This window comes from Urocitellus parryii, chromosome 3 (assembly GCF_045843805.1).
Source record: "Urocitellus parryii isolate mUroPar1 chromosome 3, mUroPar1.hap1, whole genome shotgun sequence".
NCBI classification, from domain to species: Eukaryota; Metazoa; Chordata; class Mammalia; order Rodentia; family Sciuridae; genus Urocitellus; species Urocitellus parryii.
The window spans coordinates 67,900,819-67,927,093 of record NC_135533.1 but is presented as its reverse complement, the minus strand read 5'-3'; positions in this window follow the sequence as shown (position 1 = coordinate 67,927,093).

Sequence of the window (26,275 nt, the reverse complement as noted above, 5' to 3'; positions counted from 1 at the left end):
GTGAAAGTCAATGTCCACTGGTCATGTCCAGTGACATAATGTGTACTTGCAACAGGACATGTTCTTTGTGTTCTGCTCCCTATCAATTGTAACCAGTCATTGTTAAGTGTGCCTAATGCTAGTGCTCCTTATAGCTCCTTATCAATTGCAATCAGACATGACAAAGCATGCCTATCACTGCTGTCCCTTTTGGCCAGCAACTTAATGAGTCCCAGCATGTCCCAACAAGTCCATGACAGATGCTCCTTACAATGGAGAAAGTGCTTCTATGAGGATTATTGGTCTTGCACCCAGGAACTTTTTGGGAACTGAGCCACCACCTGCAGTTGTCTTGCTTTCATTCAAGAAAAAGTCTCCAATACTTGTACTAGGGGACAGTGATAACTGCCTTCCCTTGGGGTCCATGAGGATGTCATGCCTCCATCATCTACCCCTAGTAGGGCTAGGAGGACTTGCAGCCAACACCATCTCCTACTTCAATACCTGTTGTGATGGGCAAAGGTGCAAATTATGCAGTTGATGAGGATAAATAAAGAATCTCCACACACTTCTGCCCTTTCAATGCTTTATTCACTCAAATAACTCAATATAATTTCACTCTATAGGCTCTTTTTAAAAAATTTTATTTATTTTATTCATTTTAGTTGTTGACGGACCTTTATTTTTTATTTATATCTGGTGCTGAGAATTGAACCCTGTGCCTCAAACATTCAAGGCAAGTGCTCTGCAGGGAGTTCCAACCCCAGCCCCATCACTCTATAGGTTCTTAATCAAGAAAATGACAATCCTAATGCTAGGCACTACAATAGACATAATCAATCCACAGCAAACAATTCTAAATTAATTCTAAACACTGCAAACACTCTTAACCACGACAGGCTCATGACAGACATTCCCTCTACATTGAAAGGAAAGTGACCACAACATTCAGAGCAACCAAGAGATATTTATTGCAGCAGTGCAACAGAGGAGAAAAGTAAGAGAGAGAGAGAGAGAGAGAGAGAGAGAGAGAGAGAGAGAGAGAGAGAGCAAGAGAGAGAGAGAGCAAGAGAGAGAGAGAGCAAGAGAGAGAGAGAGCAAGAGAGAGAGAGAGAGCAAGAGAGAGAGCAAGAGACAGAGAGGCCCAGTAGGAGGGAGTTTTTCTAGCCCAAATCTAATGAGGTCTCTTGTCTACAAGCTGCCTTGTTGGCACAAGGGGAGTTAAATGTTTGGCCTTGAGCAGGGGGTTGAGTGTTCAGCCTTGGGCGGGGGGCTTGGGCGTTTGGGCTTGATGTAAATAGTTGATAAAGAACCAGACAGAGGGTTTGAGTGGCCAGGTCATCCTGCAGCTAACTTTGTTTGGCATGCCCTGTAGACAGCTGACTCAGCCTGTCCTGCACCTAACATACATGCCGAGCTCAAGTGTCAGATCTAAATTCCCAAGCCTTAGGCTCTAAGTTCATCAGATGCACACACACTCAGGCTGTGGTGATCAGGTCAGGGACTGATGTAGGCTTCTCCTGGGGTGGTACTGATGGACAGTTGAGGAGAGGGTCATAGGGAGAAGTTGCAATTCTCACCAGGGTCAAGATGTGGCGGTAGAGTTTGAGAGTGGTGAAGAAGATGCAGAGGATAAGGCAAATTATGATTAGAGTTGGGATATCAGTCCAGGTCCTCATCAGGCTCTCTAGCATGAGGAAATCAGTGTTGGCTGGCTAAATGTCTGTTCATTTGCTCCACCATTTATACTAAATTTAGGGGCTTCTGATCACCCTTTCAATCCCTGTCAGCTACTACCAGATGTCATTTGCCCTGAGGTTAAATCATCTGATGGTTAAAGTATCAGGTGGTCCCCACCCTGATATTCTTGCCTCTCCCCCTTAGGGGCAAGGGTAACATGACACAGACCTCACTCTAAGTTTGTCAGGTTGGGGAGAAGTGACTGGTTTATGTCAGGGCTATGCCTGAAGATCATATTGGAGGGCTCCTTAGGTGTGCCTGATGGGGCTGCAGGTTTCAAAGTGGAGTTTTAAAATGGGATTGCTTAGTCTAAGGCCTAAGGCCATCCTTACAATACTCAATGCACACAATACTACAGACACCATGAACCCCAAGTGGGGAAAATGACTGATGGGTCTGGACTGGGTCCCAGTGGAGCAGGAATAAGAGCATATCCAACACCTCTAATTGGGAGAGAGTTGTAAATGAACACAACTTGACTCTGTAGGAGATTTCTTTAATCCTGACCTTTTCTCTCTGAAATGGAGCAATATTTATTGAAATATTGCTTACAACAATTAAAAATATTTACAGGGCTGGGGTTGTGCCTTAGTGATAGAATGCTCTCCTCACATGTGTGAGGCCCTGGGTTCAATCCTCAGCACCACATAAAGATAAATAAAGGCATTAAAATAAATAAATAAATAAATAAAATATTTATAAATATAAGAAAGGAAATGAAAATTATTTAAAGCTGAGCTGGGGATGTAGTTCATTGGTAGAGCACTTGCCTTATTGTAGAAACAAACAAGGCAAGGCACCAACAGCAGCAGGAAACAGTTTCATTTGGCTGCAGCCAGATTCAGAGGGCACAGCTTTTGCTATAATCAATTAATCTCCTAAACCTCGAGTTCAGGTAGTTTCAGAGTTTCATACCCAGCATGTAAGGGGAGGGGCTCTGAAGTTCACAGTCTGCAGAAGTTCACATAAAAGCAGCTTTTTCTTTCCCTGTTTTGGGCAAGTTAACCCTTCAAGGACAACACCTGAGAAGGAGAGACCTTCTTCTCCCCCTTTTTTTCCTCTCCCTGCCATTTGTTACTATGAAGCCCAGTTGGTAACTTATCTTAAAAATGTAGATATCTCTTTGAATCCTCAGCTCAAGGCCAAAGCCCTGTTTGCACATTTCTACAAATTTATATACTGGATATGTTTGTGAAAAATTAGTGAGAGGGTGTCCAGCATCTGGAGTGCTGTTTTTTTTTCTCAGCCAGAGACCAAGTAAAACAGGGCAATACAAAAATAGGAAGTTTATCTACATTGAACTATTTTGTAGAGACTCTTTTGCTACAGTATAAAAACAGCCATGGTGAAGATTTCTGGAGAAGCCCAGGTAAGATTTTTCTGTGGAGAAAGGGGGTGCCACTCCAGCCTAGAATTCACAAAATGTTGTGTTCAATCCTTAGCAAAGAAAAAAAAATTCAAAGTACTGAAGTCAATGGCTGTATGTTTACCTTTGATGTTTCAAGAGCTTCATGATGATCCTATTGTTTGTTGAAATATATGGACTTTCCTAGGTGTGATGGCACAGGCCTGCCATCCCAGTTACTCAAGAGGCTAAAGTAGGAGGATTGCAAGTTTGAGGTCAGCCTTAGGAACTTAGCAAGACCCTCAGCAATTAGGGAGACCTTGTCTCAAAATAACATAAAAAGGAGATGGGGTTGTGGTTCAGTAGCAGAGCACTTGCCTAGCATGTGTGAGGCACTAGGTTTGATTCTCAACACCACATATAAATAAATGAATAAGATAAATGTTCATCAGCATCAATAAAAATATTTAAAATATAATAACATAAAAAGGATTTTGGGGCCAGCAAGGTGGTTCATGCCTCTAATTCCAGCAGCTCAGGAGAATCACCAGTTCAAAGCCAGCCTCAGCAATGCTGAGTCACTAAGCAACTCAGTGAGACCCTGTCTCCAAATAAAATACAAATAGGGATGGGGATTTGGCTCAGTGGTTGAGTGCCCCTGAATTCAATACCCAATACCAAAAATAAATAAATAAATATAAATTTAAAAAAATTCTGGGGAGTGGCTGTGGATATGGATTCAATTCTTGGAACCTTGGGTTCAATTATTGGAACCTCTCACCTTGCTCTACTTCAGAAGTATTCAATCTGAGGTCAAATAAATAAAATATTTAGTCACCAAATAATAGATTAAATAATTCAAGTAATTTCCTTATTAGCAGAGACAGACTATTGATGAGCCTAAAAACATATTTGTTATCATTATATGCTTATTAAAGACAGCTATGTTTTTTTTGGCATTAAATATATCTCTAGCCAGGCATGGTGACACATGTCTGAAATCCCATCTACACAGAGAGTTGAAGTAGGAGGATTATAAATTTGAGGACTGCCTGGACAGCATAGGGAGAAACTGTCTCAAAAAATGTGTATACCTTGATATAAAAAAGATATGAATAAATTAAGATTTATCTGAATAGTTACAAAAATTTAGAAGAGAATGACAAAGTTGAATATTTATGCAGCTGGTTGAGGTTACAGAGGATCCCAAATTGTACAGAATCAACTTGATTAATAGTAGAATGGTTTAAATGCAGCAAGGACATGCAGTGGGTATTAATATAACTTCTAGATAGAGATAGGCTAACTCAACCTCAATTCTGCTACACACTAGCTATGTCACTTTGGACAAATTATTTAAGCATTCTGGGTTTCAGGTTTCCTCATCTGTAACCTGAATCTCTATTCTTCATATAGGATTCTGGGAGAATGAAAAGCAACGATGTGTTCAAAGTACTAAATTTGGAAACAGGCACACAGTAAGTTTGCAGTGAATATTCATTATCATTGCTTTGTTTAATAAATAGTTACTTTGTGCATTCTCTAGGCACTATTCTAATTCACCAAGAATTTGCATGCTAGACACTATTTTAAAATGGTGCAGAGATTAATTCATTTGATCCTTGTAACTGGCCTATGGGATGATGATCTTCATCATCACCATAGATAAGGAAATTAAAGTCCAGAGATTAAGTAACTTCCTTGAGACAACACAGTCAATAAGAGTAAGAGCCAGGAATTCAAATTCAACCAATCCACTTCCACCAATTGTTCTTTCCCCACATCTTGCATGGCACTGGGGACTGAATGCAGGAACACTGTACCCTTGAGCTACACCCCCAGGCTCTTTAAATTTTGAAAAAGAGGCTCTCTAAATTGCCTAGTTTGGTCTTGAACTCAGCCTACATAATAGTTGGGACCATAGGAAAGCACCAACCTCTATGTCTGGCCACAGAGCATACTCTCAACTAAATCAGGCTTCATCATCATCCTTGCCTTCATCGTCATCATCATCATCTTGAACCATAGGTGAGGCATGAGGCATTAATGTGTACATATTAATTGATTATTAAAGTTTTGTTTACACAACAAATGTTTTCATAAAATGTGTACATCACTCAGGTAACCTAAATTATATTTTAAGTAGAAATTTTGACTTGCAAATGAAAAAGCACATATGGAATCATTCTTAAAGGTTAAAAAAATTGTTAGGTTAAAAACTATAAGAAGGGATGGGGTTATAGCTCAGTGGTAGAATGCTTGCCTAGCATGTGTGAGGAACTGTGTTCAATCCTCTGCACCAAATAAATAAATGAATAAATGAAATAAAGGTAATTGTATCCATCTACAGCTAAAAACATTTTTTAAAAACTGTAAGTAAACTTAGGGCTCATTCCTTTTCTTGTTTATTTGTTTGTTTGTTTGCCTTTTTGATTTTTTATTCTGAGACAGCAATATTAAGTTGAACTACAGCCCCTGCCTTTTTGATTTTTTATTCTGAGAGAGCAATATTAAGTTGCTTCAGGCTTTGCTAAGTTTCTGAGGCTGGTCTTGATCTTGAAATCCTCTTGTCGCAGTTTCCCAAGTCACTGGGATTACAGGCATGTGCCACTGGGCCCACCTACTTTATCTTCTTACAAATTTGCTACCAAAATTGTTTCATGAATAATTCCTACTCATGCCAGGCCCAGTGGAACATGCCTGTAACCCCAGTGGCATATGTCTGTATTCCCAATGACTTGGGAGGATGAGAGAGGAGAATCACTACTTTGAGACCCCCCCAGAAATTAGCCAGGACCTGAGCAACTTATCAAGACACTGTCACAAAATAAAAAAGGGTTGGGCAGGTTGGGGCTATAGCTCAGCAGTAGAGGTCTTGCCTCATACATGCAAGACACTGGGTTTGATCCTCAGCACCACATAAAAATAAATAAAGATATTGTGTCCATCTACAAATAAAAAATAAAAATTTAAAAAAGGCGTGGGGGGGTGCTGGGGATGTGTCTCCATGGTTAAGTGCCCTGGGTTTAATCCCCAGTACTAAAAGAAAGAAATAAAGAAAGAAATGAGAAGAAAGAAATTCTACTTGCTCTCAAGTTAATAAAATTGTTGAGAGCCACAACCAAGTCAAGATGGCGCCTGGCATTTTGCCAGAAGGAGTGGTTGAGAGGTAACACCATTGAGCCATTAAGATGATGATAATTTAATTTTAAAAGTTTACCAAACAGAGTTTAGCACATACTATTTTCAGTGTTTCCAGAATATGAATCATTTGATCTTCCAACAAGCATATGAGGTAGTTACAACTATCCCCATAAAACTGAATCAGAGAAGGGTTAGATAACCTGCCCTAGGTCACTCAGATAGTTAGTGGGAAGCTGAAATGTAAACTTGGGCAGTTGTTAATTCCTGTGCTCTTAAACACTGATACACTCCCTCCGATTTTGAAGTTGGGAGAGAACTTGAAAGTATACAACCTCTCCTGCCAGCTTTATTCAAAAGATAAGGGCATAGCACATAGGTCCTGACATTGCCAAGAGATCCTGTAATTTGACTATCTGCCTCACAGGCAGCAAGATTAGGTTTCAACAATGACTTAAGTTCTATTACTTGCAGAATTCAGCAAATTGTATCTCCACTTTCACTGATTTAAGTCATGGTTTCAGTTTTTTTTTAAAAAAAGATGATGATAATTAAGTTAAGCTGTGTATAATTATTAAGATAATGACTGATTGCTGTAACTGGATGATGTTAAATTGAAACAAGCTGTATATTCAGTTGTGTATATAAACCTCTGCTGTCCAGCAATAAGGCGGCTCCTGCTACGTCGGGCGCCCGCTACTTTTGAGTTCCTGTTGAGTTCTTGCGGAGTTTCAGTGGGGTTCCCGTGGGGTTCCCATGGGGTTCAGGCAATAAAGTAGTTCCTGTTTGAACCTACAAGTGGCTCGTGACCTCCCGGTTATTTTGTGCCCAGCCAGACTGCGGCATAAAATGACCAAATACAAAGCCCTTTATAAGGCATTCTAAAATAACAAAAAAATATAGAAATATAAGCTACAATTATCTGCCATTTATACCCCAACAGAAGCAGAGCAGTCTTTATTTGTATCCATTATAAATGGACGCATAGAAGAGTATGACACCATATTAAGTCATTATGGAAGGATATTAATATGAAATTAATTAATAATCCACATTTAAATTTATTGTGTAAATGGAATGATTACTGGGATATTGTTGGTACTTTAAATACTTTGGTGTTTTTCCATATTATACATATCCTTGGGAAAAAATCTTAAAGCCTGGGGCTGTGGTTGTGGCTCAGTGGTAGAGTGCTTGCCTCACATGTGTGAGGCACTGGGTTCAATTCTCAGCACCACATATAAATAAATGAATAAAATAAAGGTCCATCAACACTAAAAAAATATATTTTTTTAATCTTAAAGCTTATATAATAATATTCAGTCCATGTTGATTGTCCCTGGGGAAATGTGATTACCATTCTGACAGGGACTTAAATTTTCTTGAATCTCTCTCTCTCTCTTTTTTAAAACTGAGATCAAATAATGATATAAAGAAATAGCACCAGACATAATTTGACCAGAGGGGCAATAAAGAATTCAATTTCTGGGACGGGGGTTGTGGCTCAGTGGAAGGGTGCTCACCTAGTATGTGTGAGGTGCTGGGTTCAATCCTCAGCATCTCATGCAAATAAACAAATAAAATAAAGGTATTGTGTCCAACTATAATTAAAATTTAAAAAAAGAATTAAATTTCTGTGCATTGTAGTGGTAACCACATGTAATTTCAAAATAAAAAGGACTGGGATGTAGCTCAGTGATAGAGTGCTTGGCTAGCAAGTGGAGGCATTGATTTTGATCCCCAGAACAAAATAAATAAATAAATAAAAGTTATAATTTCAAAAGTTCCAGGCACAAATTTAGTAACTTATTTACATTATTGGGTATCTAAGGAACCAAAATATTGTCCGGAGCTTCTCATGGTCCACGTTTTGTACCTGATATTCTTTTTTTTCTTAATTTTTATTTTTAGTGGACAAAATATCTTTATTTTATTTATCTACTTTTATGTCATGCTGAGGATTAAACTCAGTGCCTCACATGTGCTAGGCAAGCACTCTACCACTGAGCCACAACACTAGTCCTGTACCTGGTAGTCTTCAAGTGATAATGGAATTAGAGGCTGTGCTCATCTGTGATGAGCAGCTTCCCATCCTGACTCCTAAACAGAGCTCCTGCCCTGGAGGAACCCAGACTGTGATAAGAGGTGGTTGGGATATAGTGTGACACAACTATGTGGCCAGGATATTGGGTCCAACCCCCACTCAAGGCCGTTTATCTAAAGAGTATGACTCCATGTTAAGACATTATAGAAGGATATAAATATGAAATTAATTAATAATCCACATTTAATTTTATTGTGTAAATGGAATGATTACTGGGATATTGTTGTTATTTTAAACACTTGGGTGTTTTTCCATATCATAACTTTATTGCATTCAAGGATGTGATTTCTTCTCTTTCTCTCTCTCTCTCTCTCTCTCTCTCTCTCTCTCTCTCTCTCTCTATCAGAAATGGAAAAAATACTGGGAGAAAGTGTTATCCTTTGATTTGGTCCTGTACTCCCTCCCACCTTAGGTTACCAAGTAATAAGATCCTGATAAGAATCTCTTAGTTCTTGGAGATGCATGTCAGTGCTGTCTAGAATAGGCAGGGCTTTTTTTTTTTAATAAAAATTTATCTGATCCTAGTTAACAGAGTAAGGAAGACTTTATTGAGAACTATTGTGATAGGTCAAAGTGTTAAGACTTTTGCAGTATGGAAGATTTTTTTGTTGTTGTTTTTGTTTTGACATTGAGCACAAGTACAGTCAAGGAACAGTCTGGTGGTAATTGTGGATGGAAAATTACTACAACACATTAAGGATAGGGAAGATTCTTACTAGAATTACTAAGCAGGATTCTTGCTGAAGGCAGGCTAGGGTGATGAGACATCAAGGGTGGGGAGAGTGAAGAATTTGATTAAATATTGAGAGTGATAAAAAGCGAGGGTAGGGAAATTCTGTCTAAACTAGGGTATGGAAAGTAAGGCTTAGTTGAGAAAAGTGCTCAAATTGATCAGAATGAGTCTCTGTTCAATTCAAATATATAGACAGCATTGAAACAGATCCCCTTTGAAATTAAGAGCAAGTCCTGATCAAGCTCCTGCCAAGGAAGTGAAATTCACACATTCTCTGGCTACATAGTCAAGCTACATCTGTGTGTATGTATATGTATGTGTGTGTGTGTGTGTGTATATATATATATATATATATATATATATATATATATATATATATATATCCTGTCTTTTGTTTCTATAAATTGTAACCAGTTTCTTTAGGGCCTGGAGAGAAATAATCTAGATGCTTCTTCCCAGTTTGGTCAACAGACATAAAATTTGTATTTCCTTGCTTCCTTATTTCTTATGCATTGGGGCAGCTGAGTCTTGCCTGCAGGGCTGCTGGCCAGGTGGTTATCTGGCTGACTGTCAGTAACAGCATCAACACCTAAAATTAAAGCAGAATCTGGCTGGGCCCTGTTGTCTATAATCCTAGTTACTCTAGAGGCTGAGACAGTGGGATCAGGAACTTCAAGTCCATCCTGGGCAACTTGGCAAGACCCTGGCTTGATATAGGAAAAGATGGGCTGGGTAGGTATAGCTCAGTGATAGAACATTTGCCTACCATGTACAAGGCCCGGGTAGAATCCCCAGTAACACGCGTGTGTTCACACACACACACACACACACACACACACACACACACCAAAACAACAACAAATCTAAAAAACAGAATCTGGCTCACTTAGGGCATCAGTTTGAATTGAATTCTTGCCTGTCTTGGAGAAGGGAAGGCAATAATCAAAATTTGTAAGTGCAACATGCACTCCCTTTCCCAAAAGCTTTTAGCTGGTGTGTCACCAGCCACCCCCACACATGGGTAGAACTCATGGCATTTCCCATGCTAGGGAAGCACTCTACCACTGAGTTACATCCCCAGTCCTAGTTTTCACCAGCATCAGGGGTCCACTGAACTGTCCTTGAGTCTTGGGGTCTCAGAAGCTCCTCTACATTGTTGAACTCATTGTGAGTCTCCTATTTGTTCTGTACCATCAAGAAGCACCAGGCCCCATGTCCATAATCTGCCACACCTATTTATCCTCCTGACCTTTAGTACTACTAACATGTATATTACTCTCCTAAACCTCTCAACTTCTTATTTAATGGGCTTGACTTTCTCACTGAGTACATGGATTTCTGAAGACATAGTAGGCAGTTCTGAAAGGGTGAATAAACAAAAAACCAGTTAGAAATCTCCCCTCCTCTCCAAATCACCCCTCCCTCTCCCTTCCAAAAAAAAGTGCCCTTATATCCTCCAAAGAAGTAGCCTAAGAGACGAGATGGCTCTGGATTACTAAGAATCTTTTCTATCTGGTTTTGGAATACCCTGAATGTACCCTCTTCCTCTTCCCCAACACACATGCAGCTTGAGTAGAGGGCAGGGATTATAATGCTTAAGCAATTTCTGGAGTTTTGCACTTCCAAAGACCTTTGAGCTCCTGGTTTGTAGACATGGGTTAGTGGAGCTCTTTCAGACTTCCTGGAGGGTACCTTAATGTAATGATTTCTTCAGGCAGTTTTAACTTTAACAGATGGAAAAGTGACTCCCTTTGGAGTTGCAATAACCAACTCATTTGAGGGAGTGGTGGAAAGGGATAAGTAATTGTTAGTGTGGAGATGATCATTTTGACATGAAGGCAGATACCAGTCTGCCTTCATTCATCTTCAGTGTTTAGCATTATTGTAATTCCAGCCACTCCAGACTCTGAGGCAGGAGGATTGCAAGCTCAAGGATGAAAACTACGCTTATGCCTCAGAGTCTGAGCTGTCTGCCTTATTAAAACTATCCTTATGCCTCAGCTTTGATCTCCTCCTTGTTTGCCCCTTATAGTTCTTTTTTGCCTTTTGGTATTGGGGATCAAATATGCCTCATAATCCTAGGCAAGCACCCTCCCACTGAGCTATGCCCCTAGTACCTTAGTAGATCTTCTTAATGTTTGTGTCTCTGTATCATTTAGGAAATGAAATAATTTTATTTTACTAAATTGTGAAAATAAAAGGTTTATTTTAAAATTCAAGTGATGTAGAAAGGTCTCATTAGGAAGTAGTCATGGAAATCATAGTCGACTCCAGTATTAATATTTACATAATTAATTTGAGAATATCATTCTAGATTTGTGTTTAACATGCACATATAATACATAAATTTACCTGAATGAACTCACATTTTGTTCCCTGGTATTTAAAAATTTTTATTCTTATTTATTTATTGGCACCAGGAACTGAATCCAGAGGCACTTAAACATTGTGCCATATCCCTAGTGATTTTTTTATTTTTTAGTCAGAGACAGTGTCTCACCAAGTTGCTAAGAGCCTCATAAGTTGCTGAGACTGGCAATGAATTCTTAAGCCTCCTGCCTCAGCTCCCCTAGTGGTTGACTTCCAAACATGAGCCTCTACTCTTGGCCTGTGGGTGACCTTCTAAGAAGGGCTTTAAATTCCAGTGTGGGGAGAGATGCTGAATCTAGCACAAACTCTTGGCCTTTCATTTCCTTGTGAACACAAGAGTGGTGGTACCTGCATTATGCACTTCTTCAGTGGAATGGAGGGATTATAATTTAAAATTTTTAGCATCAGATTGATCTCTTGGTGGGTGCAAAGGGATGAAAATTATCCTTATACCTCAGGGTCTGAGCTGTCTGTCTTATTAGAAAGCCTGTGGCTGTTCTGGCTGTTCCGGGAACATGCCCTCTCCCCCTAGATTGTGACCTGTGCTTCAACTCCTGTACAACTGGGTGGCTCCTTTGGAAATTTACATTATTAGCATAGTATTACTATTGCTATGTATTCTCCTTAGGTCCTGGATATTTTGCTGCTCAATTTAGATGCAGCCTACTCTTTCTTGCAAAAGGTTCTTGCAAAGTTGCTTAGGGCCTCACTACGTTGCAGACACTAGCTTTGAATTTGCACTCCTCCAGCCTCAGCCTCCCAAGCCGCTGGGATTACTCCTGTGCGCCATCACACCTGGCTCTTTCCCTGCTACTGTATGTGACAGTTTGTCTTAAGATTTTTAATGTCAGTAAATAGAAACATAAATAACTTAAAAAACATTTGGGGAGCATTTTCTTTCTTTCTTTTTTTATTTTATTTTTTAGTTTTGATAGACATAGTACATTTATTTTATTTATTCATTTCTATGTGGCTGAGGATGGAACCCACTACCCCATACGTGCGACACAAGTGCTCCTCCACTGAGCCACAATTCCAGCCATGGAGCATTTTCAATATTCACAAAAGTTGAGAGATTGTGCTTTTGCTACTTTGCCCCTCTTCAATAGTTCTCCATGCATGGCCAGCACAACCATTGCATTAAATGTTCTATTGTGTATCTCTCAAAGCTAAGTCTTCATAAATACTCAAGACTATCAACAGTAATTCATTATTATTGTCACACTGGTGATGTTTGGATTTCCTTAGTTGTCTCAAACCATGAAAAGTTTGTTTGCAACATAATTTCCCAAATGCTGAGTGAATTTTGTTTGGATGCTGTTAGGTGCAGGACAGGCTGAACTATGTTGTCTGCAGGGCAGGCTGAAAAATGTTAGCTGCAGGATAACCCACGCACCCAAAATCCCCTCTGTCTGGTCCTTTATCACCTGTTTACATCAAGTCTGAACACTCAATACCACTCAAGGCTGAACACTTAACCCTTCTTGTGGCAACAAGGCAGCTTGCAGACCCAGAGACCCCATTAGATTTAGGCTATAAAAACTCCTTCCTGCTGGGCCCCTCTCTCTTGCTCTTGCTCTCTTGATCTTGATCTTGACCTCTCCCTCTCTCCTCTCCTCTCCTCTCCTCTCCTCTCCTCTCCTCTCCTCTCCTCTCCTCTCCTCTCCTCTCTCTTTTGCTCTCCCCCTCTTTCTTCTCTCTTTCCCCACTCTTTCTCTCTCTCTCTTTTTCTCCTCTTTTGCACTGCTGCAATAAAGATTTCTTGGTCACTTCGAGTGTTGCGGTCACTTTCCTTTCAGATGCACTCTAATTTATTCCACCCCGTTGAGAGTGGTGGTGCCAGAAGTGTACCATTAGTGTGCTGAAACTTATCTCTTAGCGGGAGGAGACTTTGACTATGAGGGTGGAGCCCACACCCTAGGATATGGATGTGGCTATATAAAGCAGGTCCCAAAGGGATTCTCCCTTTTATGAGGAGCCTGCAGGAAGGTGTCTTAAGCAATTTGGAAGCAGTCTTCAATCTCCAACTTCTACCCCTGCAAAACGGTAAGAAATAAATGGTTGTTTGTAAGATAGAGATGCAATGGGGTTTTGTTTTAGAAGACTGAATGAGCCAATGCACAGATATTTCATCATACTAGTCTGCCATTGTTTGTTTAAATTATTTTTGCTAATGAGGATTGAGTCTAGGACTACTTTATCGCTAAGCTATATCTCCAGCCCATTTTTAAAAAATATATTTTTAGTTGTCAATGAACCTTATTTTATTTGTTTATATGTGGTGCTGAGAATTGAACTCCTTGTCTCACACATGGTAGGCAAGCGCTCTACCACTGAGCCAACCCCCCCCCACACACACACTTTTTACTTTTTAAGATAATGTCTCCCTCAGTTGCTGAAGCTGGCCTCAAACTGGGATTTCTCCTTCCTCAGTCTGCAGAGTTGTTGGGATTAAAGGAGTATACCTCTGTAACAGGCTGAACATTCATTCAGGTGTGTGTGCACATGCTTGCGTGCATGCATACAGGTGTGTGTGTGTTTGATACTGTAGATTCAAGCCAGCAGAGTTTCACCATTAAGCCACAGCTATGCATTTTGTTGTTGTTGTTGTTGTTTTACTAGGGATTGAATCCAGGGTGCTTAAGCACTGAGACACATCCCCAGCCCTTTTAAAATATTTTATTTAGAGACAGGGTCTCACTGAGTTGCTTAGTGACTTGCTAAGTTGCTGAGGCTGACTTTGAACTCACAATCCTACTTCTTCCCCTCCTGAGCTGCTGGGGTTACAGGTGTGCACCACCTTGCCTGGTTCAACCATGACAATTTTTATTGCTTATTTTGGCAAAAGGTCTACATTTCCAGGCTGCTTTCTAATTTTATTCCTCCTTCCTTAGTGCCTTAGTTCCCTCTCAGTCACTGAGAGGGGATTACCACTGTGCCTGGCTCTCACATTTTTTAATGAAGCATTTATGATAATCAGTAGTAATCTTTTGTATAGTAAGCTGTATTGGTAATTGGTGCTGGTAGTAATGTTTCCACAGGAGTGTCACTATTGTACATATATTTTTTGTTTGCTTATTTGTTTGTTTTGGGGCCTATCCTGTTGTGTGTGAACTGCTTTATAGTTCTATTATTATTATTATTATTATTTTCTGGAACTAGAAATTGCACCCAGGGGTGATCTAACACTGAGTTTTATCCCTGGCCTTTTTAAATTTTTTGTTTAGAGGTAGACTAGCCTGGAACTTTTCATCATACTGCCTCACCTCTGGAGATGTTATTTCATATTTGTTGTTGTTTGCTTTCTTTTTCTGGAAGAAGGTCTTCCTATGTTGTCCAGGCTAACCTTAAAGTTTGGGGCTCAAGTTGTCCTCCTTGATGCCTTCTGAGCATCTGAAACTACAAGCTGGTACTTTCTGGGTCCAGGTGTAGGCTTTTGTCTTTTGTTTTACTTATGATTTTCATCCAAATAGAGGTTTGACTCCAGTTGGGTGAAGTTTTTTTTTTTTTATCATTTCAGGAAAGTTTTGCAGTTTTATAACTGTAGAGCTTGCATGAGAGTTTATTCTTAGGCGTTATATATTTTTAACAATTGCTGTTTTCTGTGCTGAGGGCATAGGGTGAATGTTGAGTATGTGTGGAGGCCTGAGTTTAATGTCTAGGGTTCACATGCAGCGCCAAGCCGACGACCCTCCCCCCTCCCCCCTCCCCCCTCACCCCCTCCTCTATTCCTAATGAGTTTTTCCCCATTGTGTTCTAACTGGTTATTCTTGTTTATAAAGATATTTGTTTTCTAGCATCCTTATGACTTAATTTAACGAATCATAATATTACATGCTCTATTTTTGGCGGAACTGGGGATTAAATTCTGAGCTGCTCTCATCTGCCAACTTTTTTTTTCTGGTGGGGATTTAGGGGTTGAACCCAGAGATTCTCTGCCACTGTGCTAAATCCCAAGCCCTTTTTACTTTTTATTTTAAGATGGTGTCTCCCTCATTTGCCATGGCTGGCTTCAAACTTTGGTTCCTCCTTCCTTATTTTGCAGAGTTGCTGGGATTAAAGGAGTGTACCTCTTTAACCAGCTGGACATTCATTGTGTTGTGTGTGTGTGTGTGTGTGTGTGTGTGTGTGTGTGTGTTTGATACTGGGGATTGAACCCAGGGGAGTTTTACCACTGAGCCACATCCTCAGCCAGTTTTTTACTTTTATTTAGAGACAGGGTCTCGCTGAGTTGCTGAGGACTTCACTAAATTTCTTACGCTGATTTTGAATTTGTGCTCCTCCTGCCTCAGCCTCCCAAGCTCTGCTGGGATTACACATGACTGCCACTATGCCAGCCTGTTATGTTGTGAATTGTTGTGAATTGCTTTATGGTTCTTTTTTTTTTTTTCCTGGTACTAGAGATTGGACCCAGGAGTGCTCTACTGAGTTTCATCCCTGGCCCTTTTTATTTTTTATTTAGAAGCAGGCTAGCCTGCAACTTTTCATCCTTATGCCTCACCTGCTGAGTAGAGTTATTTCACATTTGTTGTTGTTAGTTTTTGATTTTCATCTAAATAGAGGTTTGACTCCAGTTGGGTGAAGTTTTTCATCATTTAAAAGAAAGTATCAGGGCTGGGGATGTGGCTCAAGCTGTAGCATGCTCGCCTGGCATACGTGCAGCCCGGGTTCGATCCTCAGCACCACATACAAACAAAGATGTTGTGTCCGCCAAAAAACTAAAAAATAAATATTAAAAAATTCTCTCTTTCTCTCTCTCTTTAAAAAAATAAAAGAAAAGAAGGTATCAGGAAAGTTTGCAGTTTTATAACTGTAGAGCTTGAATGAGAGTTTATTCCTAGGTGTTACATATTTTTAACAATTACTAATTCCTGTGCTGAAGGTTTAGGGTTAATGTTGAGCACATGTGGAGGCTCTAGGTTTAATGTCTAGCATTTACGTGCAGGGCAGCACCACCCACCTCCATGTCTTTTCCTAATAAGTTTTTCCCCATTCTGTTCTAACTGGTTATTATTGTTTATAAAGATATTTATTTTCTAGTATTCTTATAACTTAAAGGATATCTTTTAATATTTTTTTACATTATAGATGGACACAATACCTTTATTTTGTTTGGATATTTTTTTTTATTTGGTGCTGAGGATTGAACCCAGTGCCTCAAGCATGCTAGGCAAGCACTCTACCACTGAGATACAACCCCAGCCCACATAAACAATTTAATAAATGATAATATATGTACTCTGTTTTTGGCGAGACTGGGGATTGAATTTAGAGCTGCACTCATGGGCCAACATCCTCCGCGCCTCCCCCCCGCCATGGGGATTTAGGGGTTGAATCCAGATATTCTCTGTCACCAAAGTCCTTTTTGCTTTCTATTTTAAGACAGTGTCTCCCTCAGTTGCTGAGACTGGCTTCAAACTTTGGTTCTTCCTTCCTCAGTTTGCAGAGTTGCTAGAAAGGTTTGTACCTCATTAACAAGTTGGACATTCATTCTTCTGTGTGTGTGTTTGTGTGTGAGTGTGTGTGTGTGTGTGTGTGTGTGTTTGAGAGAGATAGATAGATAGATAGAGAGAGAGAGAGAGAGAGAGAGAGACAGAGAGAGAGAGACAGAGAGACAGAGAGAGACAGAGAGAGACAGAAAGACACTGGGGATTGAATCCAGGGGAGTTTTACCACTGAGTTACAACCTTTGAGTTTTTTGTTTTGTTTTGTACCAGGGATTGAATCATGGGGCGCTTAAGCTCTGAAGCACATCCCCAGCCCTTTTTAAATATTTTTTTACAGATGGTCTCATTGATTTGCTTACTGACTCATTAAATTGGTGAAATTGGCTTTGAACTGTCAATCCTCCAGCCTCAGCTTCTGGAGCCACTGAGAATATAGATTTCCACTACCTTGGCTTGGCCATGGCAGATTTTATTGCTTATTTTGGCACAAGGCCTAATTGCCCAGGCTGTTCACTAATTTTCTTTCTTTCCTCCTTTTTTCCCCAGTGACTGAGAGGGCATTACATATGGTTACAACTTGCCTGGCTTTAATGGTTTTTTAAAAATATTTTTTAAATTTGTCAATGGACCTTTATTTAATTTATTTATTTGTATGTGGTGCTGACAATCCAACCCAGTGCCTCACACCTGCCAGGCAAGCTCATTACCACTAAGCCACAACCCCAGCCTTATCATGTTTTTTAATTAAGACTTTTCAAGTGTTTATGATAATCAGGGGTAATCTTATGTATAATAAGATGTATTGGTGATCATTGCTAGTAGTAATGTTTTCACAGGAGTGTTGCTACTGTATCTATATCTTTGTTTGTTTTTGGTACTGGGGATTGAACCCACAGGCACCTAACCACTGTATCACATCCCAGCCAGGTTTTTAAATTTTATTTAGAGACAGGGCCTTGGTGAGTTGCTTAGGGCCTTGTTAATTTGCTGAGGCTGGGTTTGAACTTGCATTCCTCCTGACTCAGCTTTCCATATTGCTGGGATTACAAGGCGCTGTGGGCTCTCTATATGATTTTATAGCCTGCTATAGATCTTTGGTCTTTGCCTCTGTTTTAAGGTTTAGTAATTAATTGAAGCTTTTATTTAAGCAAGGTATTAAAGCATTCAATAGAGACAATGGCAGTAGGATTATAAAGAATGTGGAAATTTCATCATTAGGCCCATGAGTATGTAAATTTTTCCTGTGAGATGAATGCCTTCACAACACTCAGTTGTTTGGGTTTTCATAAAAGGCAGTGTGTATTCTTGGTGTCTTAAACCAAAAAAATACTTCTAAAGTGCATACATAAGCCTTGTTCTGAGATGTAGACAGGTTCTAGTTGAACCATCTGTATGATCTGAAATTGTCCATATTTAATTTACTAGCTGTAACGAAGATCTCCAAACCTTAATTTGCTGGCCTGGGGATATATGGTGCCCTACCATGGAACTATAGCCCCAGTTCTTTTAAATTTAATTTTGAGACAGGATCTCACTAAGTTTCCTACCTGGACTCAAACTTGCCTCCTCCTGCCTCAGATTCCCAAGTCACTGGGATTCCGTGCACATACCACCATACCTGGCTTCCAACCTATTGTTTTATGTATACTATTCATTTAAAATTTGGTAGTTTTACTGGGTGTGGTGGTGCATGCCAATAATCTCAGCAGCTCAGGAGGGGGAAGCAGGAGGATCAAGACTTCAAAGCTAGCCTCTGCAACTTAGCAAGGTCCTAAACAACTCAGTGAAACCCAATCTCTAAATAAAACACAAAGTAGGGCTGGGGATGTGGGTCAGTTATTGAGTTACTCTGGGTTTAATTCCTGGTACATAAATAAATAGGTAAATAAAAATTTCTAGTTTGTTATGATAGAGAATAGTTTCCAAATTTCAAAATGAAAAGAATAAGAATAATAATTTATTCACTTACCTTTACATACTTACTGGTCAAAAAAATCCAATTATACCATCATCCTAAGATACTGAGTAGTGCATATATCATGATTTATAGTGAGAACAGGTTTATGGTACTCAAATAAATTTGAAAGATGTGTTTGTGAGCAAGGAACATAATTCTTATAGTTTGTGCCACTTTCAGAAATTCTTCCCAGCTCATCAAAGGTGAAAATACAGTGGGATATTGAGAATGAAGAAGAATGCTATGCAATTTCCCTTCTCTATATTTTCATTAAAATTAAAGCTAAATTTGAACTTTGTTCAACCATTCACCTCTATGCATTGTGAAATCCTGCTGGCTGCCAATTGTTGTATATGACAGAAACAAGGAGATAATTTACTGAATCAGAGTTTATCGAAATACAATGAGAATTGTTGTGTAGGTTTACAATGCTCAGAGGGGAGAGAATAATGTGAAAAAACCTCATAGAATACACCATGTAGACGAAGTACTTTAACCACATAGTAGGGTTTCCAAAATTCTTAAAGCCCATTTGTTCAATTAATATGGAAACAGGCCTTGTGAAAAGTAAAGTCTCATTGAAGCTGAGATTTTCCTGTACAGGAGCAGTTCTTGAAGAAGTCAGCTTGACCACCTCGGTGGACAGTCACAATAACAGGTAAGGTCTCTTATTGATAGTTGGTAGCAGGTGGTATTGGTGGGTGAGGCTTCTGAGATTAATTTGCAGCTGATGAGGCTTTGCCTTGTCACTTCTTGGTTCTAGGCTTTCAGAGAAGTGTCATAGGCTTTCACATGAAAGTGTGGCTCTACCTTAACCTAAACTCTCGAGATGTCTGTCAAACTCTTGAGTTAGGATCTTTTCTGAAGCTCAGTAGTTTAGGTCAGTAGCTGACACATGGCGAGTCTGATGGAACACATGAGGTCTGGCAACACATCATGCTCTAGCGAGGAGGGAACACACTCCGAAAACATCAAACTTTAGAAGTATTTAGAATCATTTCATAGTTACATAACACACGGCCCAGCACCAAAACCAAGGCACCCTCTGCCCTGGTTCCAGGCTCAACCCAGAGACAGGTGGACTCAAGGTGCTATTATTCCAAGCCTTTGTACATTCTGGAGTCTGAAAAGGCTACCCAGGAGCTATAAGGAAAAAGTGGGTAGAGAGAATGAGTTCTTAGATGAAGAACCTGACTGGCCTGGTGTACCATGCCTGTAATTCTAGTGACTTGGAAGTCTTAAGCAGCAGGGTTGCAAGTTGGAAGCAAGCCTCAGCAACTTACAAGACACTGTTTCAAAATAAAAATGGCCACGAGTGTTACTCCATGATAGAGTGACCCTGGGTTCCATCCCCAGCACTGCCCTTACAACCTCCACCCCCCCAAAATCCTGGTTGCTCTTGCCAACAGGTCTGTGGGATCCAGAAATAGACAAAGCATTCATACCGGGTTCCTACTGATCACAGCTACTCTTTACAAGGTTGGCCTTCTCCTCCACACTTCTTCAAAAATCTTTTCCAACAACTTTATCTTACCCCCAAAGTTTGTAATATCGATTAAAATTACATTCATTGTGACACCTTGTTTTCAAAATTAATGGTTTTTTTGACCCATGCAGGGCATGTGTTAACTCCAGTCACCACACGTGCCCTTTATTGAAGTTTGACTCTGCATATTTTTTATGTTGCTTGTTCCTGAGGACTTGAACTTTTTAATTTTTTATGTATATTGTAAAAGGGACTTTTGAAAAAATGAAGTTATTGCTGATTCAGTGATTTTTCCAATGATTTTCATGAGAATGAGGAATGAGAAATTTTCATTTTCTTTCTTTCTTTCTTTTTTTTACTACTTTGTGTAATTGATGCAGGTATCATCAGGTAATAGAAATGTTCTTCAGTACTCTGTCTGGTCCCTGAGTGCTTTTGACCTTTAGCTCGTAGCTATGAGGCTGGTTATAGAATTCAGTTGTACATGTGTTAAACTCTTATATAGGTCAAGTGGGTGTTGGCCTTATAAAATATGTTCCTGAGGCTATGAGGTTAGATTCAGGTTCCTAATGTTTACTTTTGTGGTCTTGTCTCTAGCTGGAAATGGCCTATTTATTTATTTATTTATTGTACTGAGGATTTGAACCCAGTGATACTTAACTACCGACTCACCTACCCAACACTTTTTAATATTTTATTTAGAGTTGGGTGTCTCATTAAATTGTATAGGACCTCTATAAGTTGCTGAGGCTGGCATTGAACTCATAATCCTCCTGCTTTAGCTTCCTGAGCTGCTAGAATTACAGGGAGGAGCCCCCATTCCCAGCCTGGGACATTATTTTCAGGTTTTTGTGTCACTGTTAGATTTTATAAAACCTCTGCCATTGTTGTTGTTGCTGTTTGACAGGTCCACGCAACCATATCATGGCATTTTTCTCTGTACTTGAAATGTATTTCATTTAGGCAATGACTACCTGTGAGTCAAATTTGGCCTGCCACATGTTTTTCTAAGTAAAATTTTACTGGAACAGTCATGACTGCTTTCTTGGCATAGGAGCACATCTAGACTGGATGACCCACAAGGCATAATTATTTACTGGTTGGCCCTCCAAGGAGGCATTTTCTAGTCTGTGTATTCCTGTATCCTTCACCTCCTCTAGACAAGGCTTGTGGCCTGTGTTAGTCAGGTTTTTGTTACTAACAACAAAGTACATGACAAGAACAACTTAAAGGACTAAAATTTTATTTTGGCTCATAGTTTGAGAGTTTCAGTCCATGGTGGACTTACTTCATTGCTCTGGGCCCCAAATGAGGCAGAATGTCATGGTGGAAGGGCATGATGGAGGAGTGCTGCCCCATTATTGTTGGCCAGGAGACAGAAAGGGGAAGGGGAAGAGGCCACAGGGAATATGGATCCATTCAGGACAGGTACCCAGTGACCCACTTTCTTCAATCATACCCCATCTGCTTATGTTTTGCACCCAATTACTCTACTCAAAATAAGGTGAACTGATTTAGGTCACAGCTCTAAGTATAATCATTTCATCTTTGAATAGTTCTGCATTAACAGTTTTTTAGGACTCTTCATGTCCAAATCATAAAATGATCCTTTTCAAACTAGACTGTAGGGCCATTGCTTCAGTAGTTTCCTATCAGTCAAAATGCTGCCCTTAACAGGGTATATTCTCTAGTTGGGGAGATATTGACAATAGGAAATAAATTAGTAGATGGTGCAGTAAGTTGCAAAGTGATTGAGCAGAGGGTTGAGAGGAAGCAGTGGGATAGTGCAGTGGACACTGAGGTTCTTCCCAGGCCTGGCATCCATGAGCTCTTCCATTTTTCCTTCAACTTTGACCCTTCAAGTGGAACTGGACTGTTTTCACACCTCCCTCCTTCATCTCCCCAGCTATAGCCAGTGCACTTTTTGGTCTCTACAAACTGTGAGTACTCAGGGGAAGAACTTACTGGACAAGGTCCTAGGGTGAGTGCAGCTGAAAATGCACACAGGGCTGTGTGGTTGGGGGTGTGGAGTTTCTGGAAGAGGGAATTGGAAGGGAAGTGGTATTAGGTGGCCTGGCCCATGCAACAAGGTAGACCCTCTTTCTGTGTCAGACCGCTTGGTGGGTCTCTTGATAGTCTGCCTTGCTTTGGAGTTTATACTTGACCTCTGGGCATTGACCACATGATATTGACATGGGAGTCATAAGAATTTTGATCACTTGTGTGATCAAATAATGGACCCATATTAAGACTATAATGGAAATTCAGTAGAAATTTGTAATGTCTGGCACATGATTAAGTACCAGCAACATTTGCCAAATGAAGTAAAATAGTTGTATTCCATATAGTTATCAGTGCTCAAGAACTTTGATTTTTATGCTTAACTGTTAGTAATAATTGAGTTTTACCTTCTATAAGGTGGAAGGGAATGAACAACTATAATTTCCATTTATTATTAGCTCAAATTGTTGAATATAGGTTTTTTAAGAAAAATGAATGTAAGATGTACTTAATGAATACATTTGTTATTGTTTCATGTGAATGTTTTTAGCCACTTGATGAATGTTTTCTTACTGGGAGGCACATTTATATTTTCAGTATAAAGATTTTATAGAAAAATAAGCCAAGTGCCTTTAAGATAACTTAAAATTAATAATAATTTCAGTTATGTATTTAAAAATTAAAATACTTTTGTATTGGTACTTGTCATCAAGTTTCTATAAGTTAAAGCCTCTAGGACATTAATTGTGAGGAACAGAGACTCAGGTAAGTGGTATATTTCTGGTGGTATAACTAATAATTTTATTAAGTCAATATTTATGGTTATATGATTGAGGTTTTATATATTTGCTAAATATTTTTTAAGAATAACTTCAGGGCTCGGGTTGTGGCTCAGTGGCAGAGCGCTTGCCTATCATGTGTGAGGCACTGGGTTCGATTCTCAGTACCACATATCAATAAATAAAATAAAGGTCCATTGACAACTAAAAAATAAAAATAAATAAAAAAAGAATAACCTCAAATAAAAAAAAATAAAGGTGCTATGTTAGCTTTTCATGGCTGTGATCAAAATACCTGAACAAGAGCAACTTGGAGAAAACAGAATTTATTTTGGTTCATGGTTTCAGAGGACTCAGTCCATGGTCAATTAGCACCATTGATCTGGGCCCAAATGAGGCAGAATATCATGGCAGAAGGGTATGGTCAGGGAAAGCTGCTCAGCTCTTGGCAGCAGGGAAGCAGGGTAGAGGAGGAAGGGGCCAAGGACAAATAACTCCTCAAGGGCAAACCCATAATGACTTACTTCCTCCATTAGTGCCCCATATGCCTCTACTCTTTACCACCTCCCTGTGGTCCATTCAAATTATTAAGCCATCTATTAGATTAACCCACTGATAAAGTCAGAACCTTTGTGAACATTCACCTCTGAACATGGTGGCATTGCCTTAATCATCTGCTTTCCAGATTAAAAGAAAGTAACAGATTCTATTGGTTCTATTTTAGGATAATTTAGTTGTTATAACTGAATTTCACGATGTAATTTGTTTCATGACTTTGTATTGTACAAATGTCTAGAGTATCAGAAGAGATCCAGACTCATAAAGGGCAGGACATGAGGGAGGTTATGTTCAAAACATTACATAGTTCTTGACATATCATATTTCACACTTTGATTCACACTTTGTATACCCCGTATACAGATTGCAGAATCATGTCGGTTACACATCCACTGTTTTACATATTGCCATACTAGTGTCTGTTGTATTCTGCTGCCTTTCCTATCCTCTACTATATAATTACTTCACTACCAGCCCTGCCCCCTTGCATTTGTCCCCTAGCTTAACCCCTCATCCTGTGTGTGCCCATTGCACCAGTCATGGCATGTGTGGTTTCTGGCTTCTCGCTTGAGTCTGTTGCTGCCCATCTTGTGCCACATGTCCCCTAGCAGGGGCCCATTGCTTGGCCCCTTTGCTGCATACCTCAAGCATCACCTCATACTTCCTGTGGCATAACCATACCTGGCCCTTCCCTGAGCTTTTGGCTTGAGCTATGATTGCATGTCCCCTTGCATGGACTCTCTGTACAGTCGCTTGCCTGGACTCCTTGCTTGGGCCCTTTCTTTCATACACTGAGCCTCCCTGTCCCTCCCCACTGTGCTGTCCTGTTGCCTTTTTTAAGCCCCAGATCTATACCAAGCCCATTTGCCAGCTCTCAGTTTGAGGCTGCCTCCCTTCAGCAGGGGTGTGGTGTGACATTGGCCTTCTCCCTCCTTGGTATCCTTTAAGGAGACCTCAGCCCCGCACTTTGACTGGGCCCCTTGCATCCTTGCATTCTGGTGCCCCTTGTCCCTGTTTTCAGACCACTGAGACCTGGAAGTGTACTGAGCCATCCCAGACCTCCTCCTGCAGGATTCCTTCCTTTCCTTGACTTTCCCCATATATATGTCCCCTATCCCATGCCTGTGTCCTTCTAATTGTGCTCTCTGCCCTTGGTCCCTGACCTGGACTACTCACTTGAACCCTTTGATGCCAATATCTTGCCCAGGGCCCCTTTGTGGAGGACCACTTGCTAGGGCCCTCTGCTGCACCCCCTGGCATCTCCTTGCTTGCCTTGTCCTATTGCCACACCCAGCTCCTTGCCTGATTCTGGCTTGAGCCCTGGCTACTTGTCACCTTGCCCTAATGTACCGTGTGGTCCCATGCTTGGGCTCCTTGCTCAGATCCTTGCTCTCACACTTTCTGAACTGACCCTTCCTGTCCTGATATCATGCCCTCTTCTTGCTCATCTCTCAGCCCCAAGCCCATGCCAGGACATTTTGCATGCTCCTTGTTTAAGAATGCCTACCTCCACAAGTGAGAGTGGAAGGAGGCGAAGATGGCCTGTCCAATTCTAGGTCTCCTATTGCAGGACCATAGCCTTACCCCTTGCCTGGTTGCCACATACTCCATTGACACTTAGCCCTGATTCCCACCCACTGAGACCTTGGAGTGGACAAGGCTTTCACAGACCTTCTCCTGCAGGATTCCTTCCTTTACCTCCCCCTGTTCTTTGCATTGGACCTCTACCCCTCCACCATGTCCTTCTGTATATGTTCTCTGTACAGATCACCTTGTGCTTGGTCCCTGGAACTGAGTCCTCCTTTGAGGACATTGTTAACAATCTACCCAATACATCTGGAGGTGAGCCCTTGCTTGGGCCTTCTGGTGTAATGTTCTGGAATCACCTTGGTCATCTCATCTGTTGCCCTGTCTAGCCCCTTGCTTAGATTCCTGGTTTGATCCTTAGCTGCCTGTCCATTTGCATGGAACCAATAAATCCTATGTTGCTGGGATCCTTATTTGGGTCCATTCTCTGACCCCTTGCAATAGTCATTCCTTTTCTGACATTGTACCCTTCAATTTCCCTTCTTCCTACCCTAAAGCATGTAGGCTCATTTACATGATCCATATTTAAGAATAGCTCCTTTACACTGGGAGGAGATGGAGTCGAAAGTGCTATGTCTATTCCAGGGGCTGTTGTTCCAGGACATTAGTCCTGCCACTAGACTGGGCCCCTTGGACTCTCAAAAATTAGCCCTGTTCCCCTTAAGCAGGTCATCCTCTGAGTCTCCTTGATTGAAGCCCTGGTCACACATCTCAAATCTCAAATCCCATTAGCTGAGGGGGGATTCTTGCTTTGGCAGCCTCTTGAAATCCCCTCAGTTTCCTTATCCTCCATCTGCCCTGCCCCTCTCCTATCTGTTTCCTTTTACCAAGGCCCTTGGACTTGCTCCCAAAGCCAGGCCCCCAGCAGTTGACCTGGGCCTTAGCTTACCTCCCTATGCACCATCCCCTCCCCTACCTTCCCTCCCCAGCACTGTCCTTTCCCTTGAGCCCTGGCCCTGGCCCTCACACGTGGCTCTCCATTCCAAGGCTTGGCTCCTTGCTTGAGCCCTGGTCGCCCTTCTAGAGGACCCTGTCCCTATCCCATGAT